At 39.8% G+C, this 18,035-nt stretch overlaps 2 pseudogenes; both read left to right on the top strand.

Annotated features, from left to right (window-relative positions):
- Nucleotides 1–11,993: 11,993 nt before the first annotated feature.
- LOC121812621 lies at nt 11,994–14,222 on the top strand (annotated as a pseudogene).
- A 1,546-nt stretch (nt 14,223–15,768) lies between these two features.
- The window catches only part of LOC121812623, a 9,470-nt pseudogene continuing 7,203 nt past the window's right edge, over nt 15,769–18,035 (top strand).

Here is an 18,035-nt window from a genome sequence, read left to right as displayed (position 1 = left end):
TGGTTGTTACATTAAAAAAGTCTAACTTGTAATTTGAACACAATAATTTCATGTTTCTATGAACATAATTAAATCATGAAGGATCTGTACAAAATTCAACAACTTAATTTGTTCTTGTTGAAATGACATGATACATTCTAGTAAGAGTGGTTAGTTTCTGAACTCATGAAACTTTACAAGATCGCACGAGATGTCAAACTGCAGGAAAATCACTGGAGTCACTGGAGGCAGACAACTACACACACACCACGTGTATGCTATTGCTATTTATTGTGGTTTAACCTGTCAAGGCCAAAAACGTACAAAAAATGGTGGTTGTGCTGTTGCTTCACAGTAAGAAGGTCCATGGGTTCAAATCCACAATCTGGCTAGTTTGCACTGGGTTCTCTCTGGGTGTTCTGGTTTCTTCCCACAGTTAAAAGTCATGCAGTTATTAGAGTTCGGTTAATTGGTGATTCTAAATTACCTGTAAGTGCAAATGGTTGTTTGTGATCGACTTGTGAGCTGTCCAGGGTGTCCCTGTCTTGTAACCTATCACTTCAGGGTTATTTCACAGCCCCCCTGCAACCAGGATAAAGAGAGGAGGATGGTAGTTGTTGTAGATCCATTCAATTTTTATGAATCTAGACTTTGTTGAACATTATGTAATATGAAAACAACATGTAGTATTTAAGTGACCAAGTAGTAGTGGGGTAAAAGTTATTGAATAGTGTTGAAATAAAATGTCAAAATTGTGAAGAATTAAAATATTCCAAGAGCTCAACTTACTTCATCTAAACATGTTTCAATCGCGTTTTATGAACACAAAATGCACAGGTTTATTGAATATGAAAAAGTTGTGATTTAACTCAGTTGTTTAAGTTTCTGCCAAAGCAAAACATTTGTGTGCAACCAATGTCCACTATTGAATCAAGTAAATCCAACATGGCCTTTTTTTCAGTGTAGAGATAGGTTGATCATATTTAAGATCGAAGCATTAATTATTGGCAGTTTTTTTATTCTTTGATCAGTTTTGTAGGAATGGGGTCTAAAAGACACGTTGATGGTTTGGAGGAAGTAATTATTGAAGTTAACTCAGAAAGATCAATTGGACAAAAAGAGTCTAACTTAACATCAATGGTACTAAGAGTAGCTGTAGATAATATTACATCTGTGGGATGATTACTGGTAATTTTTTCTCTAATGATAAAAATTTTATTTGTGAAGAAGTTCATGAAGTCATTACTAGTTAACGTTAAAGGGATGGTTGGCTCAAAAGAGCTCTGACTTTTTGTCAGCCTGGCTACAGTGCTGAAGAGAAACCTGGGGTTGTTCTTATTTTCTTCAATCAGTGATGAATAGTAAGATGTTCTGGCTTTGCGGAGGGCTTTCTTATAAAGCAGCAAACTATTTCTCCAGGCTAAATGATGATCCTCTAAATTTGTGACACGCCATTTCCTCTCCAGATTACGAGTCATCTGCTTTAGGGTACGTGTTTGAGAATTATACCACGGAGTCAGGTACTTCTGATTTGAGACCTTAGTTTTCACAGGAGCTACAGTATCCAGAGTCGTACGTAGTGAGGAGGTGAAATTATTAACAAGATAATCGACCTCTGTTGGGGTAGCGTTCAGATAGCTGCTCTGCTCTGTGTTGGTACAGGGCATTGGAGATGATAACAGTGGGTGGATTATATTCTTAAACTTAGTTACAGCGCTTTCAGAAAGACATCTACTTTGATAAAGTCTACTCTTCACCGCTGTGTAATCAATTATTGTAAAAGTAAATGTTATCAGGAAATGATCAGACAGGAGAGGGTTTTCAGGAAACACTGTTAAATGTTCAGTTTCTATGCCATATGTTAAAACAAGATCTAGAGTGTGATTAAAGTGGTGGGTGGGTTCTTTTACATTTTGAGAGAAACCAATTGAGTCTAATAACAGATTAAATGCCATGTTGAGGCTGTCATTTTTAGCATCTACATGGATGTTAAAATCACCCACAATAATTATTTTATCTGAGCTCAGAACTAAATCAGATAAAAAGTCTGAGAAATCAGACAGAAACTCTGTGTAAGGCCCAGGTGGACGATAGATGATAACAAGTAAGACTGGTTTCTGAGTTTTACAGCTGGGGTGGACGAGGCTAAGCATCAGGCTTTCAAATGAATTAAAAGTCTGTCTTGGTCTTTCATTAATTAATAGGCTGGTGTGAAAAATTGCTGCCACACCGCCCCCTCGGCCTGTGCTTCGAGATTTCTGGTAGTTAGAATGACTCGGGGGTGTTGATTCATTTAAACTAACATAATCATCCTGCTGCAACCAGGTTTCTGTAAGGCAGAGTAAATCAATTTGTTGATCAATTATTAAGTCATGTACTAACAGAGACTTGGAGGAGAGAGACCTAATATTTAATAATCCACATTTCACTGTTTTACTCTTTGGTTCAGATGTGGATACTGTATTGTTCTTTCTTTGTGATTTTTTATGTTTAAGTTGTTTATTGCTGGTTTTTAGTTTGTTTTTTGTCTGTTTGGGAGCTGACACAGTCTCTATGGAGATGGGTTTTTTGGGCTTTCCCTTTCCCTTCGGGCGGTATGCTATGTCGAGGGTCGTCACGATAAGTTCTTGTCATGTTATTCAGTTCCTCCCTCTGTGTTTTTCTAGTTGTCAGACTGCACAACTCTCCTCCTTTTCCCACTCTGTGATAGTCAATCTGCTCTTCTGGCTGATCCATCTGGATAGTTATATTTTGGGGGAGTTTATTGTCCATATTTCTAGAAATGAGAGCTGCTCCATCCAAAGTGGGATGGATGCCATCTCTCCTAACAAGACCAGGTTTCCTCCAGAAGGTTTGCCAATTATCTATGAAGCCCACATCGTTTCTGGGACACCACTCAGACAGCCAGCAATTTAAGGAGAACATGCAGCTAGACATGTCACTCCTGGTCTGATTGGGGTGGGGATCAGAGAAAACTACAGAGTCCGACATTGTTTTGGCAAAGTTACACACCGATTCAATATTGATTTTAGTGACCTCCGATTGGTGTAACTGGGTGTCATTACAGCCAACGTGAATTATGATTTTACTGAATTTACGTTTACCCTTAGCTAGCTGTTTTAAATTTCCCTCAATGTCGCCTTCTCTGGCCCCTGGAACACAATTGACTATGGTTCCCGGTGTCTCTAGCTTCACATGTCTCAGAACAGAATCACCAATTACCAGAGTTTGACCCCCAGCAGGTGTGTCGCCGAGTGGGAAAAAACGGTTAGACACATGAACAGGTTGGTGGTGTACCTGGGGCTTCTGTTTAGGACTATGCTTCCTCCTCACCGTCACCCAGCCACCCTCTTTCCCCAGCTGCTTGGGGTCTGCCGGGGAACAGCTAGCGGGGCCTACGCTATCTTCGGCTGCACCAGCTACAGGGGCCTGGGTAGCTACAGGTGAATGAAGGGTGCGAAGCCGAATCTCCAATTCAGTAATCCTGGCTTCCAGAGCTGCAAATATGCTACATTTGTTACAAGTATCATTACTGCTAAAGGAAGCAGAGGAGTAACTAAACATCTGACACAATGAGCAGGAAAGTGCAGGAGGGACAGGTGAAGTAGCCATGGTGCTAACGAGTCGGCTACGAGCTAAGCTAAGCTAGCGAAACAGTACAGACACAGTGAGTGAATACTTTGGCTATAAATTAGGTAGTGAGCACACAGAAAATGTGTGAAGCACGTGAAGATTATACTATGAAAAAAGAATGTATCTAAAAGTTTTTAATTAAATTGCTAAGCAGATAAGCTACTCAAAAACACCACTGTGTCTGAGCAGGAACAGGAAGTGATACTCTACCGCAGAGCGAGCAAACACCAAGTGACAGCGCCACCAAGACAAAATAAAAACTTATGTTCTACTAATGTTAACTATGCAGTGTTTAATAGTTATTCTTTTCCACTTTGTGTTAAACCCTGTGCCAGGTAACATCTTTGCTGTTTAGTGGGTTGTAACATAAGTGGGGGCTCGTCCGTGATCTCTGGAAATGAAGTTTGGATTTGGCAGTATTTTGTTTTTGATAATTTTGCTTGTAGGTGACTGATAGTGTTACATTTTGGAAAATATAACATCCCAGTTATGTTAGGTGGGTGTCCAGCAGAGCTTCTTAAGGTTTTGTTTCGGTTCTTTTTTGTTTTTCCTTTCTTATTTTCAGAGTAATCCTGCACTGCAGTGGCATCAAGATATATGGTGTGTAATGTTGCTGTGTAAGTTGACAGGTAAGGCTCAGGAAGCTTGTTCTGCTCTGTTTGTGAAGGGCTCTTTAGTTTATGAAAATCTTAAAAGTGCTGTTCTGAAAGCCTATAAACTTGTACTTGAAGTCTATATGCAGCATTTTCAAGGTTTGAAAAGGACACGGGACCAATCTTACCCTGACTTTGCTTCAGAGAAGGAAGCATGGCTAATGATTTGGCTTTGTCATATGAGCTAATGCTTGTGGAGGAATTCAAGAACTGTGCCTGAGTGTATTGCTTTTTATGTAAGTGTACAAAGGGTTTCCAGCTTTATATCAGGCTGCCATGCTGGCAGATGAATTTTTGTTAACTGACAATATAAATGCTGTAGAATGTGACATCCCTTCTCACCATAATATACTTTGGAGTGCTTCGAGTGTGCCAGTTGTGAAGGCTGATACGGTTGTGGATTCAAGACCCAAAGTAAAACTTTCTTCTGCCACAAACCTGGCCACATTGTTACTGGCTGTTTGAAACTTAAACTCAAGCAAAAAGCACATTCAATGCAAAAAGGCTCTGGCTTGAAAAAAGAGAGTCATGGGTCCAGAACTGACAAAGAAGCCAAGCCTAGTAAAAAGACACATTTGGACCATAATTGCTCAATGGTGTCATGTGATCAATGTCAGAGGTTGACTAACTCTGAGCTGCCACCTGTTGACCATCTTCTGGGTCCCTCCGAATGACCTGCAATGTGACAGATTGTGTATACCCCAACCTCACAAAGTGTTTCAGTAAGGTCTATTAGCAGCCCCAAGGGTTCTCCATATGTGTTGGCTCAAAGAACTCTTGGCAGACTATTCTGAGGAAATTGGGCAACCTCATTCAGTGTTTTGGACCCACTGAGAACGTGTTGGCAGATTCCACAGGCTATGCCTAATTGTTAATATAAGGTGTGGTATGTAGTATATTCAAAATTTGGTTGTGATATCATGAAGCATGTTTAATTAATTGGTTTGCTTATTGCACTGTGTAGAACCCTATGTGACTGACCACTTTTTTGTAATTATGGGAGGGTCTGTTACGGCCCTAGCAGGGCCTCTTGTGAAATTGGTCTTGTGTGGTCATTTCCTGTCATCTCTTCTGCCTTATGTGCCACATTTGTTGTACACATTTGCTGACTCTAATCATCAATTAAGAATACCTAGTACCAGAGAGCCTTGCTGTCTTTGTAGCTAGTGATCTATGTGCGTGTGGTGTGGCTGTTTGCTCCCGCTCTGTGGAGAGGAGTGTGTTTCGGTGACTAACCTTTTTTTTTAATCTTTTCAGTATAGTGACTAACTCCTGGTTTTAGGTGATGGCAGCTTCTTGGACCTTTTAGGAAATGGAACAATCCTCACTGCGTGTGGAAGTTGCTGTATTTCTGCCATGAACGAGTGCTGCAACACCAGACTGATGCTGCCACTACGAAGGTCATGTACCAATTAATAATGGATGACGAAGGTGAAGATAACAGACTATGGCCATCAATGGCTTGATAAAGTGAACTGTTAATTATGTGTATTACAGAAATCTGACTGAAGTGTAACGCACTGATGTTGTAAGAAGTGCGAAGCTGAATTGTAGAGAAACCCTTTTCTGACAAAATGTGTTTGTAATTTACTTTTTACATTTTTTACAATCATTATACCCTGAAAAAAAAAACAGTTGAAAACCAGTTGAAATAATAAAATTAAAGAGAGATTCATCCCCATGATGCATGGAAGCACACCTGTTACCACAACTGAAGGTCCAAAAGTACCTGAAGGTCCAAAAGTACCTGAAGCCACTGCAGGGAGAGGTCAAAATTCAGTTGACTCAGATCACATTTAACACTGGCTCTTATCTGCGGACAGAGGTGGAGCAACACCTGAAGAATGAGAAATTAAGCGTCAGAGTTCAGAAATGAAAGTGAGAGATAGACCTGAGTAAAAATCAAGGAATCCAACCAGGCAGCAAAGGTGTAGTAAGATGTGACACAAAACTCTAGATGGATGACATTCCACTGATGAAATATGGATGATACTGAAGGATGAAACTAAAAGCATGTGTAACAATAGAAATTCACTCGAGCGGAATCAGTTTCTTGAATTCCCTGATTACTCCCCTGTGTATATAAGCCCTGTGTTTCCTTTGTTCTCTGTTGCGTCGTTAACGTCCAGTCATCCTCTGATTTCGCTGTGTGTTCCGTTGCCTGTTTTGCCTGCCTGTTAGCTTACTTTTCCCTCAGTATAGTTAGCCTTCTGTTCAGTCTGCAACCCACAATAAAGCTGTTTATTTTGAGTTCAACTTTGCCTCAGTGAGTCCTTCCTCCCTGCCTGCCTGCACACAGCCATGACAGTTTTAAGTTCATGATTTCATATTTACTTTGAATAAAGCACTGGGAGTTTAGAAATGAAAGTGAAAGCTGCAAAACATGTTTTTCTCGCTTTCAAAGGAACCTCAAACTGAGCCCATCAAACCTTTCTCAACAACACAGCAGCACTTCTGTTCAACACTGAAAAGTACAGATGATCATAATCACACTGTTTTAAATGTTGATCTCCTCTTTATAGCCTACAAACATGGTGCAATTTGTTAAAATATTTTTTTTACATTAATGCAGAATTTAAAAATATTTAAAAAATCTTAATCTGCTTATTGCTGCAGTTTATTTCTGCTGATTATGTTTTTGTTTGTTGTTTTTGTTTTATATCAGTTGGACAGAAAAATAACAGTAAAAATTCATAGACAGAACTTATTTATAGTGCAAACAAAAAACAAACAGAAACTTTCACTTTCAGCTTTCGTGATCTGTGACAGCAGAGATGTAAGTGTTGTGGATTTGTTCGGATCCAGTTTCATTTCAGCTGTTTCAGAGTAAAAGCTTTTGTTAGCTAAATAAAAGAGATTCAGAGCATCGTAGAAATGACTCCTAATGATTTCCTGAAATATTCCTGCTGTGTGTCAAACACTTGCCGCTTCTTTCATTTTGAACTGCAGTCAGCACTGAGGCTGCTGTCTGCTTTATGAATGAGTCTATGAAGATATGCACAGTTTGTTGGCTTTGCAGCTGATGGTGACAGAGAGTACACTATGGATGTGGGCAGACAAGGAAGGCACTCTGTGTGTGGCAGGAAACCAGAAATGGTTCAATATCAAAATTTTCTCAGGAATCTACTGCAGAGAAATCATTATAATTTAAGAAATAAATCATTTGGTGCTGATGAAATTTCAAATACTAGTGCACATAGTGCCAGAGAGATTTGTTGCGTTTGTAGCTAGTGATCTTTGTGTGTGTGGTGTGACTGTTTGCTCTTGCGCTTTGGAGAGGAGTGTGTTTTGATGACAAACTTTTCTTTTATCTTTTCAGTTTAGTGACCAAGTCCTGGGTGTTGTTTTCCTTATTTAAAATGTGATAGTGGTTTCACCATCTTTTAGTTTAATTAGTAATAGAAACATTAATAAACCTTTAATTTGACTCATTTTTTCAGCCTTGACACCTTTTACTCTCCCACATCCCCTGGACCTTTTAGGGCAACATAACAATCCTCACTGCATTTTTGCATTTATATGTGGACAGAGATATTTTTTCAAAACTGCACGTGGACAGGATTAAAAAAACAAAACAAAACAAAAAAACCCCGGAAAAACTCCTCACTGCATGTGGATGTTGCTGTATTCCTGTCGTGAGAACTCCTGCAACACTGGATTGATCCTGGCACTACAGAGGTCATGTACCAGTTGATAACAGATGATAAAGGCAAAGATTACAGACTACTGAAGTGTGATGCACTGATGTTGTAAGAAGTACACAGCTGAACTGTAGAGAAACAGCTTTCTGACAAAATGTGTTTTTAATTTACTTTACATTGTTTAACTACTGAAAATGTGTGGGTTATGTCTAAAAGTCCACATCAGGAAATGGAAACATTTAAATGAACAAATTCTGACAAGCAGATTCTGTCTAGCCAGAATTATTCCAGAAGCTTGCTGGTGGAAATGTCACAGTGAGTGTGTCTATTTACAGTGAAAGAGTTTATTTAACAGTTCAATGTGCAAACATCCCACTGTGATCTCCTCCCAGTTCCCCAATGGTAGTGCATCTCTGTCCTTTTCCAGAAGTAATCCAGTGCACCTCCCAAGAAATCCACTCCTTGCCTGTTCCTAGTGAAAGCAAACGGTAAGTAACGATTCTTGCAAGCACACACTTCCTTCACGACCCTGCAGCTACTACCAAGCTTAATGCAATACTCCAGCACTGACTGTCACCTGACCACACCGTTAAGTAGCATTGCTCAAGATGGCGGATGATAAGAAGCAGCTGGACGCCAAATCAGTCGAATGCACCCGGCGCCTATCTTCCTGAACTGCAAACTTCTGTAAACAACACACCATAGGACAGAGAGGAAGAAAAAGGAGAGGAAAACACAATAACAAAAACAGTGAGGACCGTCCGACCATGACAGGAAATAAAACTTGCCAAGGGATATTTAACCAAATAGTAGTGTGGGTGCATGCCTATATTTGAGCCTGAATGTAAATGTGACCATGTGTGGATTAGAGATAATGTAAAATTGTGCACCGAATTCTTGTTTTTTAAAGTCAATAAAGATGTACAATCATTCTACCCTGTAAAAAACAGTTGAAAAGCAGTTAAAAGACAAAAATTAATGATTCATGCCCATGATGCATGGAAGCAAACCTGTGACCACAACTGAAGGTCCAAAAGTACCTGCAGTCACTGCAGGGAGAGGTCAAAATTCAGTTGACTCAGACAACATTTAAATGTTTACTGGTAAAATTTCACCAGTGTATCTCTCATCAAATGAGGCGGAGCAACACTTGAAAGATGAGAAATTCAGTGTCAAAATCCAGAAATGAAAGTGAGAGATACACCTAAGCAAAACCAGTTTTTCTTTAAAAGAACACGAAACTGAGCTCGGTGAGCCTTTTGCTACAACAGAGCAGGGCGTCTGTCCAACACAGGAAACCAACCAGCAGCAAAGGTGTGGTAAGATGTGCCACAAAACTCTAGATGGATGACATTCCAATGATCAAATTTGGATGATACTGAAGGATGAAACTAAAAGCATGTGTAACAATAGAAATTCACTTGAGCAGAATCGGTTTCTTTTCAAAGGAACATTAAACTGAGCTCACTGATCCTTTCATATCATTACAACACAGCTTCTCTCCAACACTGGTGAGTACAGATGATCAGGATTGAATTGTTTGAAAGTCCAAATGTGGATCCTCCTGCAGAGACAAACAAGTTTATAACTAAATCTCTAATCTCAGGGCTATCAGGTTTTCTTCAACAACAGCAGAGTCTTTACAAACATTGGTAAGTGAACTCATGACACTCACTTTCACAGCACTTTGTTCATTCACATTGTTTTGAATAGATATTGGGTCATATAGCCACAAACCCACTATAGAAACAGGTTTGTCATTTCTCAGGAGTTTGGAGGTGAATCTTCGTAGTCTGGATTTCAATCTGACTACTTTTTTATTGAATACTTACTGTTTTATATTTCTTTTACCTCTTAAAAGAAAAACTACCTGCAAACCATAAAGGTTGTAAAGGTTTTCTCATTTTCCCAAAAGCTGATTCTGTTCATCTGGACGTAGCATTTTCAGTGGGAGAAACGTTTCGTCACTCAAGTGACTTCTTCAGTCTCAGCTGACTGCAGGTTTCCCCAATCTTATAAACACTATGTTTGCATAATGACTGAAACCAGCCCACTGAAGGAACAATGGGTTGGGAGGTCAGTTCCTTGATCATCAAAATGCAAATTCTCATGACCATTGATCAACAACCACTGATCAAAGCTCATTAATCAAAGCCCACTGATCAATGGCCATGAGTACCATTCACAGAGAGTTGGGGAATGGCTGCAATCACAGCATTGTAAGATGGTGAAAGATGTACCCTTAGGCCCCCTCCTCGATTCAGAGATGGTCTTTCCCTTTTTACATAAATGGCCTCCTTGACTCTGCGCTCAAACCAGCGTTCCTCCCTGTCCAGGATGTGTACATCCTAATCTTTGAAAGAGTGTCCACTGGCCTGTAGGTGTGACTAGACTGTGGAGTCATGGCCTGACAAGGTAGCTCTTCTGTTTTGTGTCATCCGTAAGATGTAAGATGCTGTAGTGAGAAAACAGACATCTCATCTTTGACAGCAGATACTTGAAATGGTTGGTAACCCAGTAAAGACTTCAATGGTGAGAGACCAGTAGCAGTGGAAGTTATGAAGTATGTATTTATGATACAAGACAGTTTGGAGCTTAAGTGGACTGGTTGAAAGAGGTAAGACACCGAAGGGCAGCTTATGCCTCTTGGTTAGCTTTATCCCCTTACCTGTTGGTCTGGGAATAGAAACCAGAAGAGAGACTAACCTGAGCTCTTAGTGCTGCACAGAACTCATTCCAGACAGTTGGAATTAAAGTCCATGATCAAAGACAATGTTCAAGGGGATTCCACACAGCTAGAAGACGTGAGCAGTAATGAAGCGGCAGTTTCTAAAGCTGAGGGGAGCCTCAGAACAGCAACAAAATGGACAGCTTTGTAGAATTTGCCAATAATAGAGTTACCTGAGGAAGGAGTTAGACCAGTGATAAAATCCGGGGCAGTATGTGACCAAGGCTGACCGGGTGTTGGAAGAGGTCTGAGCAATCCTGTAGGAGTTAAGCTGGAGGACCTATTTTGGGCAAAAACATAGCAGGCAGTAACATATTATTATACTTTCTTTACTAGGGATGACCACCAAAACAGATGGTAATAGTACGTTTTTTTCCCCAGCATGATATGCAATTTAGGCAGTATCTGTCCAAAGTATTACTTGAGGGTGGACCTTTGAAGCCACATAGAGATTGTTGGGTCGATCGTTTCTAGGATCTGGCTTAGCCCACTGAACATCTTGTTCTTTTGCAGCTCAACCAGATAGGATATTTTAGAGTTGTTGCAAGACCAGTAGGTTGTACTTTGCTGACTAATGACTAGGAAGCCCTGAGTCATAGAATGTCTTCATAAAGTCATCCTAAAGCCTACTATCCAGTGCTACCGATCTACATTCTCCACTAATGCCACCTTGCAATCTCCTGTGTCTTTCATATTGCATAAGATGTTGTCCACATGTGTGCACCTTCCTCCACTCTTGCAGGTTACCCTTTGTTCCTCCCTCTTCTTATATGTGTTAACCACAACTATTTCCATCCTTTTCACAAAATCTGCCAACATCTGTCCTTCTTCTTTTTTAGGTCATTAATACCATACATACCCAACACCACCTCATCACCTCTGTTTCCTTCATGCCAATTAAAGTTTGATCCAATCACCACTCTCCCCCACTGGGGACACTCTCTGCCACTTCATCCAAGAATGAATCCAGAATTCTTCTTTCTCTTCAAACTGACATCCAGTTTTCAGGCATTTGCACTGACAACATCCATGTGGTGGAATTAAGGCACGACGGGACCACAGATCCATGTTTTGAGCCATCTTTATTTAACATTTGCATCACACCACCACAACCCCCCCTGAGTCCCCGTGTTTTTAACTAGGCGGGCGTGATTAAGGATGGCGTGCAGGTGCGTCCGCCCTCCCTGCACGGCACCGCAGACCACACCCCACCACAATCCAACATCACCACTTAAATTTTTAGCTTCAACCTTGATATTATCTGACACCTATGGCTGGTCTTTTTATCAAACAGATGTAAGACTAAAAAAACAACAACTGTGTGATACTGAGTGTTTAGAGCAGTCTGAAGTTTGAATGTTGGGCTCAAAGGAATTACTTTCAAATACACTGACCACTTTATTCACTTAATTATTAGTATTTGAGTGTTTGGTCATGTTTAGCATAAACATACACAAGTGGAAAGAACAAGAACTTGTGACAGGAAAGAAGGAAAAGCAGAATAGGTCCACTCAAAACAGAATTAATACTGAATTTAAAATAAAATCATTTTCTCTTCTTTCTCACTCAGGGCGCAGACATGTCTGCTGCCAGCTGTCTTCTATCTGAAGATCAGTTTCTGTGCTCCATCTGTCTGGATGTCTTCACTGATCCAGTCTCCACACCATGTGGACACAACTTTTGCAAAAACTGCATCAGTCAACACTGGGATATCAGTGACAGGTGTCAGTGTCCTGTGTAAAAAGGTCTTTCAGACCAGACCTGAGCTGCACATCAACACTTTCGTCTCTGAGATGGTTTCTCAATTCAGACGGAAAGTCAGCAGCAGCTCAGAGCAACAAGCTGCCAAACCAGGAGAAGTTCCCTGTGACATCTGCACTGGAACCAAACTGAAGGCTCTGAAGTCCTGCCTGGTGTGTCTGGCCTCCTACTGTCAGACTCACCTGGAGCCTCACCTGACAGCTTCACGTCTGAAAAGACATCAGCTGATTGATCCTGAGGAGAACCTGGAAAGTAGGATATGTGTGAAACATGATCAACCTCTGGAGCTGTTCTGTAAGACCGATCAGACATGTGTCTGCATGCTCTGCTCTGTTATAGACCACAAGACTCATGAGTTTGTTCCTCTGAGAGAAGAATATGAAGGAAAGAAGGCAGAGCTGGGAAGACTGAGCTGAAATCAACAGATGATCCAGAAGAGACGACTGAAGATTCAGGAGATCAAAGAGTCAGTGAAGATGAGTAAAGATGCTGCAGACAGAGAGAAAGCAGAAGGTGTTCAGGTCTTCACTGCTCTGAGGAGTTAGCTCTACAGGACACCTGAACGAGCTCATAAAGGAGATTGAAGATAAACAGGAAACAACAGAGAAACAGGCTGAAGGTTTCATCAAAGATCTGGAACAGGAAATCTCTGAGCTGATGAAGAGAAGCTCTGAGGTGGAGCAGCTCTCACGCTCTAAAGATCACCTCCACCTCCTCCAAAGCTTCTCATCCCTGAAAGCTGCTCCAACCACCAAGGACTGGACAGAGGTCAGTATCCATCCACCATCATATGAGGGGACTGTGGTGAGAGCTGTGGATCAGCTGAAGGAGACACTCAGTAAAGACATGAAGAAGCTGTTTGAGGCTGAGCTGAAGAGGGTCCAGCAGTATGCAGTGGATGTGACTCTTGATCCTGATACAGCACATCCTTATCTCATCCTGTCTGATGATGGAAAACAAGTACACTGTGGTGAAGAGGAGAATGATCGTCCAGACAACCCAGAGAGATTTTCTGTGGAGCGTCTTGTTTTAGGAAAGCAGAGTTTCTCATCAGGCAGATTTTACTTTGAGGTTCAGGTTAAAGAAAAGCCTGACTGGGTTTTAGGAGTGGTCAGAGAGTCAGTCAACAGGAAGGAAGTCATCACACCGAGTCCTGCGAATGGTCTCTGGACAGTAGGAGCATATGAAAACATTTGTGGAGCTCTTGAAGATCCTACAGTCCCACTCTCTCTTCAGCGTGGTTCTGAGAAGGTGGGGGTGTTTGTGGATTATGAGGAGGGTCTGGTCTCCTTTTATGATGTAGATGATGTAGATGTGATCTACTCCTTTACTGGCTGGTCCTTCACTGAGAAACTCTACCCATTGTTCTGTCCCAAAGTTAATGTTGATAATGATGATGAGAACAGTTGTGGTAAAAAAATTAAACCTCTGATCATCTGTCCTGTCAATCAGTCAGTCTGATAGTTTACCATGTGGAAACTGGACCATATACAGAATCATCTCAACCTTTCAGCGGACACAGAAAAGAAGTCATAAAAAACATAACTGAGAAAACTGCAGCTGCTGATCATGATCATGATATACAGTTAGAAGCTGCAGATTCGAGTCAGTTGAGTTTTTGTTAAACTGTTTTCAAGTTGAAAAAATGATTACAACATAACAAAATAGAAACTCTCCTTTTCTTTTGCTTTCAGTGTTCAAAGGCACAGACATTAAAGCATATACTGTACACACGTTTGAGGAAACATGTTAATTCTGTAACATGTTTTTGTAACATTCTGTACATTCGATAATTTTTAATCCTACAACTGTTTACAACTTGCATAGTTCCCATTTCTGTATAGCTGTATATCTCAGAGTTCTGTAAAGTTATTTATTTCATATTCTGTATAGTTTTTCATATTTATATCCTGTTCATAGCCTGTACATAGCTTGTACTCACTACAGCCTGTACATACTTATAGTTATAGAATATTCACAACATACTTCATACCGTGTACATTATAGCATACCATAATAGACCCATTTCTGTAATACACTCACATATCTATATTATTGCTAATATATATTGTAATATATCTATATCACTAAAGCACTTCTGGATGGATGCAAACTGCATTTCGTTGCCCTGTACCTGTGCATGTGCAATGACAATAAAGTTGAATTCTATTCTATTCTATTCTATTCTATTCTATTCTAATATTTTATTCTTTTCATTCACCTTTTCTTAAATATCAAAATCAGGGTTTCTGAAAATATTTTTTTAATATGTACACCATGCTTTTTCAGAATACAATAAATACAATTCTAAACTTTTATTTCTTCTTTGATGATAATCAGCCGGTGAACTTCAGCCTTTTTACCTCTGAAGTGACAGCAAGACCAGTTCTTTTAGAAAGACCCACATTTACGCCAGTAGCATGAAAACTATCATACATGTCATAAATAAATTTGGAAAATGCAATTTTTTAGTTACATCTAGCTAGCTAAGTTTTCATTATTTTTTCTCTCTGATGTTCAGCCCGGATTAAGACGACAAAAATGCAGCACTTTAAGTGAAAATGCAGCAGAGGGCGCTGTTAGCCAGGCCCACTCTGTTCTTTATTTAAAACATTTAAATCATTGTGTGTGTTTGATTAGTGATTATTCAGCTCATCAGAGCTGCTTCAGTGTTTCACTCTGTTCTTTCTTTATTCCAGCTTCACTGTGCAGCACATGTTGGCTTTATTTTGGAATTATTTTCTCTTCTCCTCTAAGACATCTTTGAACTAGTTTTTGTGTTTGTCATGGTTTATGTCCTAGTTCTATATTAGTTTTTCTTCAGCTCAGTTTTCCGCAGTATAGTCTCTCTGTCTTTCAGCGTTCCCGGTCACAAACCCATGACTGTCTGTTTTCTCCCTAGTCCCAGTGTCAATCCCACGTGTCTTAGTCATGCTCTCAGTGTTTGTACTTCCTGCTTTGTTAATCTTCCATCTCATGTGTATTCTGTTCAGTTTTGCTTCCCCTGCATCGTCATTCAGTTTAGTGTCAGCTGTGTTCCCACCTGTGGCCTGTTCCCTTGTAGTCCTCTTTGTGTGTATATTGTCTGCATTTCTTTCTGTTGTGTTCTCACTCACGCTTGTGTCCTCTCTTTCAGTATGTGTTTCATGATATCACAAAAACATGACTGGTCAACTTACAGGTTGATGTAAGAGAACAACCACAAGTGAGATTGTTCGGCAATCAGCTGAGCCAGCTTCATATTTTGCTGGACCAACTGGACCTGAGAATTAAATAACTTAATTATTTGAGTCATCAAAATTTCTGTCAGCTGAATATTTTGAATTGTGAACATGGTACAAAAAATACATTTAAAGTTCCATTAATGTAACTGTTTTACACCCCACCACCAACCCCTGTTTTTTCCCTTTTACTTTCACTTCCACCAGTCCTGATCTGTGACAGCAGAGATAAGGCTGGTTGGGGGGAAGGTCTGAAACCGCTCAATTGCAGCTGTTTCACAGTAGCAAGTGTCGTTAAGTAAATAAACGAGAAATAGACTGGACTTCAAGAATCAAGAGACTCAGAAAAAAAAGACAACAAAATAGAAACAATCCTACTGTGTCAAACACTTCCTTAGCTTCTTCATTCAACGTGTAGAATTGCAGCTCTGCACCTAGGCTGCCACAATCTGTAGAATGAAGAAAGTGCATGCATGGTTCGCTGGCTTTGCAGCTGCTGTGACGGGCTGATAGAGAGCAGCCAGACTTCTGTGTCTAAAGATTAATCATCAGCTGTGTCGTTCACTGTCAGAGCCTAAAACACGGTCCTGAGCTGAGACATTGTCACATATTTATTCGCTCTTAAAGCTGAAACTAAGTAAAGGTAAGTTTCCTTCTTTGCTGTACAGGTACAAGAAAAAACAGAGAGCAACACAGGGGACTTTCAGTCTGTGGCACAAAAGCTGTGAAACCTCCAGCTGACCCTGTGGACTCATTTAATGAGCAGTTGAAAACTTCTCTGTTTAACCAGGCTTTTATTATTGCTTTAAAGCCTGTTTTTATCCTAATTTTAACACATTTGTATTGCTATTAACTGTGTTTTAAGTTTTGATTTTATTTTATTGTGATTATTTCTAGTTTTTACTTACATTAAGAAATGTTTTAAAGGGCTGCAGAGGATAGAGATATTATGGTCCTGGGTCTCTTACCCAGCGTTCTGTGTTTTTTGAGCTTTGAAGTTTTATTTAGATATCTTTAGATATTAGTAATATTCCTAAGCTTTATTCAGCTTTACGTTTCTTATTTATCACCTTGTATATTTAACAGTAAAATACTGGCAGCAGGCTGAATATTGTACTCAACACTAAAAATCTTAGAAATATGGTATCTAACCACATATTTTGTTTGCATGGCAATACTGTGGCCTCCAGTAACATTGTGAGGAATCTTGGAGTCCTTTTTGACCAGGATGTGTCCTCTAGTGTGCATGTTTATCACTTATGTATGGCTGCTTTCTTGCATTTGCATAATATCTCAAAAATGACAAGGCCGACCCAAAAAACTTTCTAAAACTGGAATAAAAACTGAAATCTACAATTGTGTAATTACATTCAACTTTCATTTAACAGGCGAGTGAAAAAAGAAAGGATTTTCAGTTTTTTCCCATAAACTCAGTGAGCTTTTACCCAGAAAACACTGATGTTTCTGCACAAAATTGTTATATTGGTTCCTCTTTGCACATTTCAGCTTTAGGCTGCATTTCTTAATAAAGCTGCGGATTGTGATATTGTACAATGACTTCTGAAGTACATCTAAGGCCATGAGGCTCTGTCAGTCACAATAGCGTGATGGTTTTGACTGCAATACCTCCTAAGGACTTAAAGGTCACGCACATTCAGCAGTGGTTTCCTTGCTTGACCTTTATGCACAGGGATTTCTCCCTGAATCTCTTCACAATGTTATGTACCATAGATGATGAGAGAAACAATGTTTTTATATTGAAAGATAATTTTCTCCTGAAGTTCCACAAACAGTGGTGAGCTACAACCCCTTTTGCAAAGACTGAACCTTTGGGTATAAAAGGATCATCCACTAATCTTGAAAACCTGCACCTGATATCAGTTAACCTGCTAATTGAGAGCTTTACAGATTGTTACTTGTCACTACATTTACAGGGTTATTTTGAATCCGTGTTGAGGGCATCATTGTCTAAATTTGTTTATGTTTAAGAAATAAAACACACTCAAGTGCATTATGTGCACTGAGAGTAAATACATTTTGTATACCAGAATCTGCTGACTCAGCAGCCATACTGGTTGATCCTGACATAAAAAAACATGCAAAAAGCAACAGAGACAGTGGTACCAAAATTTCAAAGAGAAAATAACATGGTGAATGTAAAAACCACTGTATGAAATTCTTTGTTAGAGTTCTTGATAGGACAGGAACACAACTTGTGTTCCTTGGTATAAAACAGACTTACAGACTAAAGCAGATTACGGTCTGGAAGGATCAGAATCAGAAACTAAATAAAATCCATAGATTTAATTAAAACTCAATTTAAAATAAAAACATTTTCTCTTCTTTCTCACTCAGAGTGCAGACATGTCTGCAGCCAGCTGTCTTCTATCTGAAGATCAGTTTCTGTGCTCCATCTGTC

This window comes from Haplochromis burtoni, unplaced genomic scaffold (assembly GCF_018398535.1).
Source record: "Haplochromis burtoni strain Fernald_Lab_line unplaced genomic scaffold, NCSU_Asbu1 Contig_692, whole genome shotgun sequence".
Taxonomy (NCBI): domain Eukaryota; kingdom Metazoa; phylum Chordata; class Actinopteri; order Cichliformes; family Cichlidae; genus Haplochromis; species Haplochromis burtoni.
This window is presented reverse-complemented; position numbering and strand designations above follow the sequence as displayed.